Source organism: Oncorhynchus nerka, linkage group LG4 (genome assembly GCF_034236695.1).
Source record: "Oncorhynchus nerka isolate Pitt River linkage group LG4, Oner_Uvic_2.0, whole genome shotgun sequence".
Taxonomy (NCBI): domain Eukaryota; kingdom Metazoa; phylum Chordata; class Actinopteri; order Salmoniformes; family Salmonidae; genus Oncorhynchus; species Oncorhynchus nerka.
Genome location: NC_088399.1, coordinates 2,602,683 through 2,619,660, shown reverse-complemented (window position 1 = coordinate 2,619,660; position 16,978 = coordinate 2,602,683).

Here is a 16,978-nt window from a genome sequence, read left to right as displayed (position 1 = left end):
ATGAATCAATAGACTTTTACCAGAGGAAGGAAGGAGAGCTGGAAGGCTGTGGGGCCAAAGGATAACTCAGCAAACCACAATCCCCACCAGAGCTGAAAAGGCATCCTATGAAGTTCAAGACCACAGTCCAAAAAGCCACATACAATGGGGAAAACCCTAATCAAGCCCGCTGCAGTGGCCATGTATGGTGCTAAAATAGCCTGTGAGCTTAAACAGTCCTGCTGTATAATGACATTGTTGCTCAGTGTATTAATGACATGGCAAATGATTGACAGGGTGAAGGGAGGGAAACAACATGATGAGTTGTATTCATCAGATACAGTTTTGATGGAAAACTTGACGAGGACATGCTTTTTCGCACAGATCCACAGATGATGCAATCTCTATTGCACTCCACGTTGCCCTTTCCCTCTTGGACAAAAGGAACATCTACGTTAGGATGCTATTCATTGACTCCATTCAACACCATAGTGCCCTCAAAGCTCATCACTAAGCTAAGGACCCTGGGACTAAACACCTCCCTCTGCAACTGGATCCTGGACTTCCTGACGGGCCTCCCCCAGTTGGTGATGGTAGGTAACAACACATCTTCCACGCAGATCCTCAACACGGGGGGCCCCTCAGGGGTCCTTGCTCAGTCCACTCCTGTACTCCCTGTTCACCCATGACTGCATGGCCAGACCCGACTCAAACACCATCAATACGTTTTCTGACGACACAACAGTGGTAGGCCTGATCACCGACAACGATGAGACAGCCTATAGGGAGGAGGTCAGAGACCTTACAGTGTGGTGCCAGGATAACAACCTCTCCCTCAACATGATCAAGACAAAGGAGATGATTGTGGACTACACATACCCCCAGCACACACCCATTCTCATCAATGGGGCTGTAGTGGAGCAGGATGAGAGCTTCAAGTTCCTTGGTGTCCACATCAACAACAAACTAGAATGGCCCAAACACACCAAGACAGTTGTGAAGAGGGCACAACAAAAGCCTATTCACCCTCAGGAAACTTAAACGATTTGGCATGGGTCCTCTGATACTCAAAAAGTTCAACAGCTGCACCATCAAGAGAGTCCTGACTAGTTGCGTCACCGCCTGTTACGGCAACTGCTCGGCCTCCAACCGCAAGGCACTACAGAGGGTAGTGCATATGGCCCAGTACATCATCACTGCCATCCAGGACCTCCATACCAGGCGGTGTCAGAGGAAGGCCCAAAAATTTGCCAAAGACTCCAGCCAACCTAGTCATAGACTGTGCTCTCTGCTACCGCACGACAAGCGGTACCGGAGCGCCAAGTCTAGGTCCAAGAGACTTCTAAACAGCTACTACCCCCAAAGCCATAAGACTCCTGAACATCTAATCAGATGGCTACCCGGACTATTTGCATTGTCCCCACCACCCCACACCCCATTTTTACGCCGCTGCTACTCTCTGTTTATTATCCATGCATAGTCACTTTACCTACATGTACGCTCTCGTTGGCTGGCCCTCGCTTCATACTCATCGCTAAACCCACTGGCTACAGGTTATCTACAAGCCTCTGCTAGGTAAAGCCCCGCCCTATCTCAGCTTGCTGGTCACCATAGCAGCACCCACTCGTAGCACACGCTCCAGCAGGTATATCTCACTGGTCACCCCCAAAGCCAATTCCTCCTTTGGTCGCCTTTCCTTCCAGTTCTCTGCTGCCACTGACTGGAACGAACTGCAAAAATCACTGAAGCTGGTGATTCCCATCTCCCTCACTAGCTTTAAGCACCAGCTGTCAGAGCAGCTCACAGATCACTGCACCTGTTCATAGCCCATTTGTATACACCATCTATCTACCTACCTCATCCCCATACTGCATTTATTTATTTTGCTCCTTTTGCACCCCAGTATCTCTACTTGAACATCCATCTTTTGCACATCTACCATTCCAGTGTTTAATTGCCATATTGTAATTACTTCGACACGATGGCCTATTTATTGCCTTAACTCCCTTATTTGCACACACTGTATATAGACTTTGTTTTCTTTTTTTTCTACTGTATTATTGACTGTATGTTAGTTTATTCCATGTGTAACTCTGTGTTGTTGTATGTGTCGAACTGCTTTGCTTTATCTTGGCCAGGTCGCAGTTGTAAATGAGAACTTGTTCACAACTAGCCTACCTGGTTAAATAAAGGTGTTCTCAACTAGCCTACCTGGTTAAATAAAGGTGTTCTCAACTAGCCTACCTGGTTAAATAAAGGTGTTCTCAACTGGACTACCTGGTTAAATAAAGGTGTTCTCAACTGGACTACCTGGTTAAATAAAGGTGTTCTCAACTACCCTACCTGGTTAAATAAAGGTGTTCTCAACTGGCCTACCTGGTTAAATAAAGGTGTTCTCAACTGGCCTACCTGGTTAAATAAAGGTGTTCTCAACTGGACTACCTGGTTAAATAAAGGTGTTCTCAACTGGACTACCTGGTTAAATAAAGGTGTTCTCAACTGGCCTACCTGGTTAAATAAAGGTGTTCTCAACTAGCCTACCTGGTTAAATAAATCAAAACCTGGTTAAATAAAGGTGTTCTCAACTGGACTACCTGGTTAAATAAAGGTGTTCTCAACTGGACTACCTGGTTAAATAAAGGTGTTCTCAACTGGACTACCTGGTTAAATAAAGGTGTTCTCAACTGGACTACCTGGTTAAATAAAGGTGAGGTAAAAATAAAAATAACACATTGAAAAGTACAGTATTTTAAGTTTGATTTCAATTTGTAGTATACTTTACAAATCCTCGTAATATATACAAATATACATTGTTTTCCTCTTGGGCAACTGGCTGCTTTGATGTCACACACATACAACAACTCTGTCTCTCACACACACCACACAGACACAGACACAGACACACACACACACACACCTGGGTGTGTGTTCACATCACCACTTCCCCAGCCATATGGACAAAACACCCTCAAACCAACTTTTCACAACCAACTATATTTCAAACTACCATCAAATGTTGTTATGTCGCCTAATATAACGTATCATTATAACCAGCTGAAATCATATCATATATATATCCTTAGTCGATCTTGAGCAATACATTTGAAAAATGACTATTTATATTTGTTACCGTCAAAGGTAAGTGATTGTTCTCTTTTCTAAAAGTTGTCTGTGTTATCAGTATACATTTTCCACGTTTGACTGACACAAATTTAAGGAAAGCTTTGACTGTGTACAGACTCAGTGAGCATAGCCTTGCTATTGAGAAAGGCCGCCGTAGACAGACCTGGCTCTCATGAGAAGACAGGCTATGTGCTCACTGCCCACAAAATGAGGTGGAAACTGAACTGCACTTCCTAACCTCCTGCCCAATGTATGACCATATTAGAGACACATATTTCCCTCAGATTATTCAGACCCATATAAAATTTGAAAACAAACCAAATTTGGATAAACTCCCATATCTACTGGGTGAAATTCCACAGTGTGCCATCACAGTAGCAAGATTTGTGACCTGTTGCCACAAGAAAAAGGCAACCAGTGAAGAACAAACACCATTGTAAATACAACCCAATTTATGTTTATTTATTTTCCCTTTTGTGCTTTAACAATTTGCATATCATTACAGTGTAATTTTTACTGTTAATTTTGATTGTTTATTTCACTTTTGTATATTATCTACTTCACTTGCATTAGCAATGTTAACATATGTTTCCCATGTCAATAAAGAGCAATGTTAACATATGTTTCCCATGTCAATAAAGAGCAATGTTAACATATGTTTCCCATACCAATAAAGATCAATGTTAACATGTTTCCCATACCAATAAAGATCAATGTTAACATATGTTTCCCATACCAATAAAGATCAATGTTAACATGTTTCCCAAGCCAATAAAGATCAATGTTAACATGTTTCCCATACCAATAAAGATCAATGTTAACATATGTTTCCCGTGCCCATAAAATGGAGAGGAGAGAGAGAGTCTGTCATATCTGAATGAATGGCAGTCTGATCATGACTCCTCCCACAGCTTTACAAGTATTCCCTGAACTAACTGTGTGTTTCTTTGGAATGCCAATTTCATCATGACCACCTCTCCCATCATCGGCTGATCACCAGTTTTCTTAGCTTCAGATTGTTAGCCCAGATAATGTGATTTAACCCCCTAGAGTCTATTAATGCACGGTGCATCAATCTAAATTACATAACAAACATATCCCCATCAAAATCTGTCAGTTTAAGAGATATCAGGTTTTCTTTTCAATGGATGAGTATCAATCTACTGCATCTGCCAGTGTCACACTTCCCCATCTGTGGTGAAAGGAGACAGAGCTACAGTAGAGTGGTATCTGAACAGACCAGGAGACATCCCATCTGTGGTGAAAGGAGACAGAGCTACAGTAGAGTGGTATCTGAACAGACCAGGAGACATCCCATCTGTGGTGAAAGGAGACAGAGCTACAGTAGGGTGGTATCTGAACAGACCAGGAGACATCACATCTGTGGTGAAAGGAGACAGAGCTACAGTAGGGTGGTATCTGAACAGACCAGGAGACATCACATCTGTGGTGAAAGGAGACAGAGCTACAGTAGGGTGGTATCTGAACAGACCAGGAGACATCACATCTGTGGTGAAAGAAGACAGAGATACAGTAGGGTGGTATCTGAACAGACCAGGAGACATCACATCTGTGGTGAAAGAAGACAGAGATACAGTAGGGTGTATCTGAACAGACCAGGAGACATCCCATCTGTGGTGAAAGGAGACAGAGCTACAGTAGAGTGGTATCTGAACAGACCAGGAGACATCCCATCTGTGGTGAAAGGAGACAGAGCTGAACAGACCAGGAGACATCACATCTGTGGTGAAAGAAGACAGAGATAGAGTGGTGTATCTGAACAGACCAGGAGACATCCCATCTGTGGTGAAAGGAGACAGAGCTAAAGTAGAGTGGTATGTGAAGGAGTTCACACATATGCTGATCACTTGTTGGCTTCTTTTCCTTCAAGCAATCTCAATTGGGTTGTGGTTGGGTGATTGTGGTGGCCAGGTCATCTGATGCAGCACTCCATCACTCTCCTTCTTGGTCAAATAGCCCTTCTACAGCCTGGAGGTGTGTTGGGTCATTGTCCTGTTGAAAAACAAATGATAGTCCCACTAAGCGCAAACCAGATGGGATGGAGTATCGCTGCAGAATGCTGTGGTAGCCATGCTGGTTAAGTGTGCCTTGAATTCTAAATCAATTACAGATAGGTTCAGCAGCAAAGCACCCCCACACCATCAGACCTCCTCCTCCATGCTTCACAGTGGGAACCACACATGCGGAGATCATCCGTTCACCTACTCTGCGTCTCACAAAGAAACGGTGGTTAGAACCAAAAATCATCAGACCAAAGGACAGATTTCCCAGGTCTAAAGTCCACTGCTTGTGTTTCTTGGCCCAAGCAAGTCTCTTCTTCTTATTGATGTCCTTTAGTAGTGGTTTCTTTGCAGCAATTCAACCATGAAGGCCAAAAGCTCTTTGGCGACAACAACATCAGGCTCCAGAGCATGAGAAAACTTTAATTTCCTCAGAGAGGGAATTCATCTTGCAGCAGTCATACACCTGTAAAACGGTAATCAGGAAAATAGAAAATTACAACCTTGCATAACATCGATTGCACTCTCAAGTTGAGATAATAAGAATAACCTCATACAATGAAAACTATATTCACCTGAAGTGATGCTTGATCCGTGCCAGCAGCCTAAAGTAGGGAGTCAGGTGTTGTTGCCAGTCATAGCTATCCACCAGCACCGTACCATCCTCCAGTCCAACCAGCTGTGGGATGTTGACCCGTCACAGTGCTGTCCTTCACAACACCAGCAATCTCTCCACAGATTCTAGAAGGAAGGCAGCTCGACTACACATACCTCTTAAAAATGTACAAATGATGTGAGATCCATAAAAGTAGTGCCAATCATATTGAAGGTCAATTAACTTCTTGCGTCGAGCCAACCCGGATGCGGAATCATGACTACAGCCTCATGCCCATTACCATAACGCAACGTTAACTATTCATGAAAAGCGCAAATGAAATGAAATCAATATGCTAGCTCTCAAGCTTAGCCTTTTGTTAACAACACAGTCATCTCAGATTTTCAAAAATATGCTTCTCAAACTAGCATTTAGCATTTAGCGTTAGCATTTAGCATTAGCATTTAGCGTTAGCATTTAGCATTAGCATTTAGCGTTAGCATTTAGCATTAGCATTTAGCGTTAGCATTAGCAGGCAATATTTTCACAAAAACCAGCAAAACATTCAATAAATCATTTACCTTTGAAGAACTTCGGATGTTTTCAATGAGGAGACTCAGTTAGATAGCAAATGTTCAGTTTTCCTGAAAGATTATTTGTGCAGGAGAAATCGGTCCGTTTTCTGCGTCATGTTTGGCTACCAAAAAAAAATGAAAATTCATTCATCCAAACGCCAAACTTTCTTCCACATTAATTAACTCCATAATATCGACTGAAACATGGTAAACGTTGTTTAGAATCAATCCTCAAGGTGTTTTTCACATATCTCTTCATGATATATCATTCCTGGAAGTCTCCTCTCTGTCTCAATCACATGGATTAATTATGAGCAGGTTGGAGATTACGCAACAATTTCAACAAAGGACACCGGGCGGACCCCTGGTAAATGTAGTCTCTTATGGCCAATCTTCCAATGATATGCCTACAAATACGTCACAATGCTGCAGACAACTTGGAGAAACGATAGAAAGGGCAGGCTAATTCGTGGCGCTTTCACAGCCATATAAGGAGACTATGAAAAACAGAGCGTCAAAAATCCTGCTCATTTCCTGTTTGAAGTTTCATCTTGGTTTCGCCTGTAGCATCAGTTCTGGGGCACTCACAGATAATATATTTGCAGTTTTGGAAACGTCAGAGTGTTTTCTTTCCAAAACTGCCAATTATATGCATAGTCGAGCATCTTTTCGTGACAAAATATTGCGCTTAAAACGGGCACGTTTTTTTTTATCCAATAATGACATAGCGCCCCATAGGTTGAAGAGGTTAAATAATAAAAATGTGTTGTTTATGCATACCAAGTGTTGTCATTGATTCCGTGTAGAGACGCCACACTGCTGCTTTCGTCACACTGGACGGCAGCAGCTTTCCACCAAAGTGTTTGTGTCCTGGGTGGCGTCCTGGTAACACTATGGCATTATCCTCTGTGTAGTTGTTGATGAAGTTCACCACTCGCTGCAAGTCCTCTTGCTTCAGGTGTAACCAGGGCTTGGGCCAGCTCTCTTTCTGATGGGAGTCATTAGACCATTCTCCTTGTATGAGGAGAGTCAGGTGTGTTCTACAGGTCTTTCTGATGGGAGTCATTAGACCATTCTCCTTGTATGAGGAGAGTCAGGTGTGTTCTACAGGTCTTTCTGATGGGAGTCATTAGACCATTCTCCTTGTATGACTGGTGAGGAGAGTCAGGTGTGTTCTACAGGTCTTTCTGATGGGAGACATTAGACCATTCTCCTTGTATGACTGGTGAGGAGAGTCAGGTGTGTTCTACAGGTCTTTCTGATGGGAGACATTAGACCATTCTCCTTGTATGACTGGTGAGGAGAGTCAGGTGTGTTCTACAGGTCTTTCTGATGGGAGACATTAGACCATTCTCCTTGTATGACTGGTGAGGAGAGTCAGGTGTGTTCTACAGGTCTTTCTGATGGGAGACATTAGACCATTCTCCTTGTATGACTGGTGAGGAGAGTCAGGTGTGTTCTACAGGTCTTTCTGATGACTGGTGTAGGAGAGTCAGGTGTGTTCTACAGGTCTTTCTGATGGGAGGCATTAGTCCATTCTCCTTGTATGAGGAGAGTCAGGTGTGTTCTACAGGTCTTTCTGATGGGAGACATTAGACCATTCTCCTTGTATGACTGGTGAGGAGAGTCAGGTGTGTTCTACAGGTCTTTCTGATGGGAGACATTAGACCATTCTCCTTGTATGACTGGTGAGGAGAGTCAGGTGTGTTCTACAGGTCTTTCTGATGGGAGACATTAGACCATTCTCCTTGTATGACTGGTGAGGAGAGTCAGGTGTGTTCTACAGGTCTTTCTGATGGGAGTCATTAGACCATTCTCCTTGTTTGAGGAGAGTCAGGTGTGTTCTACTGATGCTGAAAGACAAATTTCAGATACAAATATTTTGTCATTATTATACAATAGGTGGCCGTAATCACCGTCAGACACACCTGGTTAACTTGATGAGTCGTGTAATTATCTGGCGAAGCTGAGACTTTTGTTTAGACATGTAGCTAGCCAGCTAAACAATGAACCACAATCCCAATCCATAGAGTACTATCAATACAAACCAAATGTCATAGCTAGCTAAAGTTAACCAAATATGTTCAATGTTAGCTAGTTAGCCAGGGAGGGAGGGGCAGGGGCGGAGCTATGGAGAGGGGGCCAGGGAGGGAGGGGCAGGGGCGGAGCCAGGGAGAAGGGGGCCAGGGGGGGAGGGGCCAGGGAGGATAGAGAGGTGGGGTAGAAAGTTGTTGGGTAGAGAGAGGTAGAGAGATGTAGAGTTGGGGGTAGGTAGAGGTAGAGAGGTGGAGTAGAGAGAGGTAGAGCGAGAGGTGGGGTAGAGAGGTAGAGAGGTGGGTTGTGATAGAGAGGTAGAGAGAGAGAGGTGGGGCAGAGAGGTTGAGGTAGAGGAGAAGTAGAGGTAGAGGTGAAGTAGAGGTAGAGGTGGGATAGAGGTAGAGAGAGAGGTGGGGCAGAGAGAGGTAGAGGTGAAGTAGAGGTAGAGGTGAGGGAGAGAGGTAGAGGTGGCGCAGAGAGAGGTAGAGGTAAAGTAGAGGTAGAGGTGGGGTAGAGAGAGGTAGAGGTGAAGTAGAGGTAGAGGTGGGGTAGAGAGAGGTAGAGGTGAAGTGGAGGTAGAGGTGGGGCAGAGAGAGGTAGAGGTGAAGTAGAGGTAGAGGTAGAGGTAGAGAGCGAGAGGTGGGGCAGAGAGAGGTAGAGGTGAAGTAGAGGTAGAGGTGGGGTAGAGCGAGGTAGAGGTGAAGTAGAGGAGGAGGTGGGGTAGAGAGAGGTAGAGGTGAAGTAGAGGTAGAGGTGGGGTAGAGAGAGGTAGAGGTGAAGTAGAGGTAGAGGTAGGGTAGAGAGAGGTAGAGGTGAAGTAGAGGTAGAGGTGGGGTAGAGAGAGGTAGAGGTGAAGTAGAGGAGGAGGTGGGGTAGAGAGAGGTAGGGGAAGTAGAGGTAGAGGTGGGGTAGAGAGAGGTAGAGGTGAAGTAGAGGTAGAGGTGGGATAGAGGTAGAGAGAGAGGTGGGGTAGAGAGAGGTAGAGGTGAAGTAGAGGTAGAGGTGGGGTGGGATAGAGGTAGAGGTAGAGGTAAAGGTGGGGCAGAGAGAGGTAGAGGTGAAGTAGAGGTAGAGGTGGGACAGAGAGAGGTAGACGTGAAGTAGAGGTAGAGGTGAAGTAGAGGTAGAGGTGGTGTAGAGAGAGGTAGAGGTGAAGTAGAGGTAGAGAGGTGGGGTAGAGAGGTAGAGGTGGGGTAGAGGTAGAGGTGGGGCAGAGAGAGGTAGAGGTGAAGTAGAGGTAGAGAGGTGGGGTAGAGAGGTAGAGGTAGAGAGGTGGGTAGAGAGAGGGAGGGAGGGGTATAGAGGTGGGTAGAGAGAGGTAGGGAGGGGTATAGAGGTGGAGGTAGAGAGGTGGGGTAGAGAGGTAGAGGTGAAGTAGAGGTAGAGATGGGGTGGGATAGAGGTAGAGGTAGAGAGAGAGGTGGGGTAGAGAGAGGTAGAGGTGAAGTAGAGGTAGAGGTGGGGCAGAGAGAGGTAGAGGTGAAGTAGAGGTAGAGAGGTGGGATAGAGAGGTAGAGGTGGGGTAGAGGTAGAGGTGGGGCAGAGAGAGGTAGAGGTGAAGTAGAGGTAGAGAGGTGGGGTAGAGAGAGGTAGAGGTGAAGTAGAGGTAGAGGTGGGGCAGAGAGAGGTAGAGGTGAAGTAGAGGTAGAGAGGTGGGGTAGAGAGGTAGAGGTGAAGTAGAGGTAGAGATGGGGTGGGATAGAGGTAGAGGTAGAGAGAGAGGTGGGGTAGAGAGAGGTAGAGGTGAAGTAGAGGTAGAGGTGGGGCAGAGAGAGGTAGAGAGGTGGGGTGAGAGGTAGAGGTGGGGTAGAGGTAGAGGTGGGGCAGAGAGAGGTAGAGGTGAAGTAGAGGTAGAGAGGTGGGGTAGAGAGGTAGAGGTAGAGAGGTGGGTAGAGAGAGGGAGGGAGGGGTATAGAGGTGGGTAGAGAGAGGTAGGGAGGGGTATAGAGATGGAGGTAGAGAGGTGGGGTAGAGAGAAGTGGAGAGGTGGACTAAAGAGAGGAGGGGGTAGAGGGAGGGAGAGGCAGAGAGGAGGAGGTAGAGAGAGGTAGAGTTAGAGAGGAGGATGTAGAGAGAGGTAGAGGCAGAGAGATGTGTAGAGGTAGAGAGAGGTAGAGGCAGAGTGAGGTGTAGAGGCAGAGAGACGAGGGGAGGTAGAGAGAGTTAGAGTGGGCGTTTACAGCCAGTCTGTGTGGAAAGAAGGGTAATTGTTTCCTGGTGTCAAGTTTCTGCTCTTTGCCTGCTTCTCTAAATAATAGGCCCTTTTCCATTCCTCCGATCTGAGGGTGGCTGGAGTTCTTTCTAGAAGTATGTGTGGGTGTGTGTGTGTAGCAGTTTAGCGTGGCGCTAAAGATGCTAATCAGATTCATGTTTCAGCTGCTGCTCTACCCCATCTCCACTCAGTCTCCCAGTCAGACAGCCCACTGAATGACTCAACTCTGGAGAATGTAGTTACCGCTAGGTTTCTTCTAACACAAGGCTAGCCTATCCCACTACTGCTACTGCTAGGTTACTGCTAACAAGGCTAGCCTATCACACAACTGCTACTGCTAGGTTACTGCTAACAAGGCTAGCCTATCACACTACTGCTACTGCTAGGTTACTGCTAACAAGGCTGGCCTATCACACTACTGCTACTGCTAGGTTACTGCTAACAAGGCTAGCCTATCACAGTACCACTACTGCTCTGTTACTGCTAACAAGGCTAGCCTATCACAGTACCACTACTGCTATGTTACTGCTAACAAGGCTAGCCTATCACACTACTGCTACTGCTAGGTTACTGCTAACATGGCTAGCCTATCACAGTACCACTACTGCTATGTTACTGCTAACAAGGCTAGCCTATCACACTACTGCTACTGCTAGGTTACTGCTAACATGGCTAGCATATCACACTACTGCTACTGCTAGGTTACTGCTAACATGGCTAGCATATCACACTACTGCTACTGCTAGGTTACTTTTATATTTACTTCACCTTTATTTAACCAGGTAGGCTAGTTGAGAACAAGTTCTTATTTACAATTGCGACCTGGCCAAGATAAAGCAAAGCAGTGCGACACAAACAACAGAGTTACACATGGAATAAACTAACATACATAAACTAACATACAGTCAATAATACAGTAGAAAAAGTCCATATACAGTGTGTGTTAATGAGGTAAGATAAGGTAAGGCAATAAATAGGCTATGGTGGCAATTTAATCACAATATACCAATTAAACACTGGAGTGATAGATGTGCAGAAGATGAATGTGCAAGTAGAGATACTGGGGTGCAAAGGAGCTAGATAAATAAATACATTATGGGGATGAGGTAGTTGGATGGACTATTTACAGATGGGCTGTGTACAGGTGCAGTGATCTGTGAGTTGCTCTGACAGCTGGTGTTTAAAGCTAGTGAGGGAGATACGAGTCTCCAGCTTCAGTAATTTTTGCAGTTCGTTCCAGTCAGTGGCAGCAGAGAACTGGAAGGAAAGGTGGCCAAATGAGGAATTGGCTTTGGGGGTGACCAGTGAAATATACCTGCTGAAGCGCGTGCTGCAGGTGGGTGCTGCTATGGTGACCAGTGAGCTGAGATAAGGCGGGGCTTTCCCTAGCAGGGTCTTGTAGATGACCTGGAGCCAGTGGGTTTGGCGACGAGTATGAAGCGAGGGCCAGCCAACGACAGCATAGAGGTCGCAGTGGTGGGTAGTATATGGGGCTTTGGTGACAAAACAGATGGCACTGTGATAGACTGCATCCAGTTTGTTGAGTAGAGTGTCTCCTCCTTTGAAGAGGGGGATGATCGCGGCAGCTTTCCAATCTTTAAGAATCTCAGATGATACGAAAGAGAGGAGGAACAGGCTAATAATAGGGGTTGCAACAATTTCGGTAGATAATTTTAGAAAGAGAGGGTCCAGATTGTCTAGCCCAGCTGATTTGTAGTTGTCCAGATTTTGCAGCTCTTCAAAACATCAGCTGTCTGGATTTGGGTGAAGGAATAGCAGGGAGGGGGGGGGGGGGGGCTTGGGCCAGTTGCTGTGCGGGGTGCAGGGCTGTTGGCCGGGGTAGGGGTAGCCAGGTGGAAAGCATGACCAGCTGTAGAAAAATGCTTATTGAAATTCTCAATTTTAGTGGATTTATCGGTGGTGACAATGTACCCTATCTTCAGTGCAGTGGGCAGCTGGGCGGAGGTGCTCTTATTCTCCATTGACTTTACAATGTCCCAGAACTTTTTTGAGTTTGTGCTACAGGATGCAAATTTAGCCTTAACACTCCTAACTGCCTGTGTATATTGGTTCCTAACTTCCCTGAAAAGTTGCATATCGTGGGGGCTATTCGGTGCTAATAGGATGTTTTTGTGCTGGTCAAGGGCAGGCAGGTCTGGAATGAACCATGGGCTATATCTGTTCCTGGTTCTTAATTTTATTGGTGAGGAAGGCACTTTTAAAGAATAACCAGGCATCCTCTACTGACAGGATGAGGTCAATATCCTTCCAGGATACCTGGGCCAGGTCGATTAGAAAGGCCTGCTCGCTGAAGTGTTTTAGGGAGCGTTTGACAGTGATGAGGGGTGGTCGTTTGACCGCTGACCCATTACGGATGCAGGCAAAGAGGCAGTGATCGCTGAGATCCTGGTTGAAAACAGCAGAGGTGTATTTGGAGGGCAAGTTAGTTAGGATGATATCTATGGAGGGTGCCCGTGTTTAAGGATTTGGGGTTGTACCTGGTAGGTTCATTGATAATTTGTGTGAGATTGAGGGCATCAAGCTTAGATTGTAGGATGGCTGGGGTGCTAAGCATGTCCCAGTTTAGGTCCCCTAGCAGCACAAGCTACTGCTAACAAGGCTAGCCTATCACAGTACTGCTACTACTATGTTACTGCTAACAATTCTCGCCTATTACAGTACTGCTACTGCTAGGTTAGTTCTAACAAGGCTAGCCTATCACAGTTCTGCTACTGCTAGGTTACTGCTAACAAGGCTAGCCTATCACACTACTGCTACTGCTAACAAGGCTAGCCTATCACAGTTCTGCTACTGCTAGGTTAGTGCTATTAAGGCTAGCCTATCACAGTACTGCTACTGCTAGGTTAGTGCTAACAAGGCTAGCCTATCACACTACTGCTACTGCTAGGTTAGTGCTATTAAGGCTAGCCTATCACAGTACTGCTACTGCTAGGTTACTGCTAACAAGGCTAGCCTATCACAGTGCTACTACTGCTAGGTTAGTGCTATTAAGGCTAGCCTATCACAGTACTGCTACTGCTAGGTTAGTGCTACTGCTAACAAGGCTAGCCTATCACAGTACTGTACTGCTAGGTTACTGCTAAAAAGGCTAGCCTATCACAGTGCTACTACTGCTAGGTTAAGGCTAGACTTAATAGCACATCACAGTACTGGTACTGCTAGGTTACTGCTAACAAGGCAAGCCTATCACACTACTGCTACTGCTAGGTTAGTGCTATTCAGGCTAGCCTATGACAGTGCTGCTACTGCTAGGTTACTGCTAAGGCTAGCCTATCACAATACTGCTACTGCTAGGTTGATGGTATTACTCTGAGCAGACCAGTGGCTCCACAAGGTTATATTGTTGTGAGGGTAGCCTAGCGGTTAGAGCATTGGACTAGTAACCGGAAGGTTGCAAGTTCAAACCCCGAGCTGACAAGGTACAAATCTGTCATTCTGCCCCTGAACAGGCAGTTAACCCACTGTTCCTAGGCCGTCATTGAAAATAAGAATTTGTTCTTAACTGACTTGCCTGGTTAAATAAAGGTAAAATAAAAAAAAGGGTTGGGTCTGGTCCAATGTAAAATGTTACATCGGTCTAATGGAACAGGGAGGTTGTAAACTGTACTCTGAGTTGAGTCATAGTGGCTGTCTAATGGATCAGGGAGGTTGTAAACTCTACTCTGAGTTGAGTCATAGTGGCTGTCTAATGGAACAGGGAGGTTGTAAACTCTACTCTGAGTTGAGTCATAGTGGCTGTCTAATGGAACAGGTTCTAAACTCTACTCTGAGTTGGAGGTCTAATTGTAAAACTCTGAGTTGAGTACTCTGTCTAATGGTTGAGTCATAGTGGCTATCTAATAGAACAGGGAGGTTGTAAACTGTACTCTGAGTTGAGTCATAGTGGCTGTCTAATGGATCAGGGAGGTTGTAAACTCTACTCTGTGTTGAGTCATAGTGGCTGTCTAATGGATCAGGGAGGTTGTAAACTCTACTCTGAGTTGAGTCATAGTGGCTGTCTAATAGAACAGGGAGGTTGTAAACTCTACTCTGTGTTGAGTCATAGTGGCTGTCTAATGGAACAGGGAGGTTGTAAACTCTACTCTGAGTTGAGTCATAGTGGCTGTCTGTACTCTGTGTTGAGTCATAGTGGCTGTCTAATGGAACAGGGAGGTTGTAAACTGTACTCTGAGTTGAGTCATAGTGGCTGTCTAATAGAACAGGGAGGTTGTAAACTGTACTCTGAGTTGAGTCATAGTGGCTGTCTAATAGAACAGGGAGGTTGTAAACTGTACTCTGTGTTGAGTCATAGTGGCTGTCTAATAGAACAGGGAGGTTGTAAACTCTACTCTGTGTTGAGTCATAGTGGCTGTCTAATGGAACAGGGAGGTTGTAAACTCACTCTGGGAGTTGTGGCTGTCTAATGGAACTGTACTCTCTGAGTTGAGTCATAGTGGCTGTCTAATAGAACAGGGAGGTTGTAAACTCTACTCTGAGTTGAGTCATAGTGGCTGTCTAATGGAACAGGGAGGTTGTAAACTGTACTCTGAGTTGAGTCATAGTGGCTGTCTAATAGAACAGGGAGGTTGTAGAGTTGAGTCATAGTGGCTGTCTAATGGATCAGGGAGGTTGTAGAGTTGAGTCATAGTGGCTGTCTAATGGAACAGGGAGGTTGTAAACTGTACTCTGAGTTGAGTCATAGTGGCTGTCTAATAGAACAGGGAGTGGTTCTAAACTCTAGAGTTGAGTCTTGTGTTGAGTCAGGAGGTTGTAAACTCTACTCTGTGTTGAGTCATAGTGGCTGTCTAATAGAACAGGGAGGTTGTAAACTCTACTCTGTGTTGAGTCATAGTGGCTGTCTAATGGAACAGGGAGGTTGTAAACTGTACTCTGAGTTGAGTCATAGTGGCTGTCTAATGGAACAGGGAGGTTGTAGAGTTGAGTCATAGTGGCTGTCTAATGGAACAGGGAGGTTGTAAACTGTACTCTGTGTTGAGTCATAGTGGCTGTCTAATGGAACAGGGAGGTTGTAGAGTTGAGTCATAGTGGCTGTCCAATGGAACAGGGAGGTTGTAAACTCTACTCTGTGTTGAGTCATAGTGGCTGTCTAATGGAACAGGGAGGTTGTAGAGTTGAGTCATAGTGGCTGTCTAATGGAACAGGGAGGTTGTAAACTCTACTCTGAGTTGAGTCATAGTGGCTGTCTAATAGAACAGGGAGGTTGTAGAGTTGAGTCATAGTGGCTGTCTAATGGAACAGGGAGGTTGTAAACTGTACTCTGAGTTGGCTGTCTAATGGAACAGGGAGGTTGTAAACTGTACTCTGAGTTGAGTCATAGTGGCTGTCTAATGGAACAGGGAGGTTGTAAACTCATCTCCATTGTGTTGCCATTTCACTACGTCACACTCTGTCCTGACATCACTACGTCTCCTGGCTGGAGAGTGATTAGACCAGACCGGAGGGGAAGAGGTGAAACACATTCAGTCACTGACTCCTCAGCATCTGGGCTGTGCAATTCAGTCTGACAGACTGAAAAACAGTAATTACATAAAACTCTCTAAAGCCACAAGCAACTCAGAGCAAGCTGAAGGAAACAACACCGACATTCAACTTGTTGATGATTCCTGACTGACGGCCACTGGGGATGCAATGTGCAAATCAAAGGAAAAGGAAGAAAAAAAATACAGGATACCGAGAGACTGAGTTCCCCAGAGAATAGGGTGTCATATGGGATGTACCCTTAGTTCCCCAAGGAACTGACCCCCCACCCCCTCTACTGACCCCCACCCCCTTTACTGACCCCCACCCCTTCACTGACCCCACCCCTCTACTGACCCCCACCCCATCTACTGACCCCCACCCCCTTAACTGACCCCCCCCCACCCCCTCTACTGACCCCCATCCCTTAACTGACCCCCCATCCCCTTCACTGACCCCCCAGCCCCTTCACTGACCACCCCAGCCCCTACACTGACCACCCCAGCCCCTCTACTGACCCCCCCCAGCCCCTACACTGACCCCCACCCCCTTCACTGACCCCCACCCCCTCTACTGACCCCCCACCCCTCTACTGACCCCCCACCCCTCTACTGACCCCCCACCCCTACACTGACCACCCCAGCCCCTCTACTGACTACACTGACCCCCAGCCCCTACACTGACCCCCACCCCTCTACTGACCCCACACCCCCTTCACTGACCCCCCAGCCCCCTCTACTGACCCCACACCCCCTTCACTGACCACCTCAGCCCCTACACTGACCCCCACACCCCCTAGCCCTACTGACCACCCCAGCCCCTACACTGACTACCCTAGCCCCTACACTGACCACCCTAGCCCCTGTACTGACCACCCTAGCCCCTACACTGACCACCCCAGCCCCTACACTGACCACCCTAGCCCCTACACTGACCACCTAGCCCCTACACTGACCAC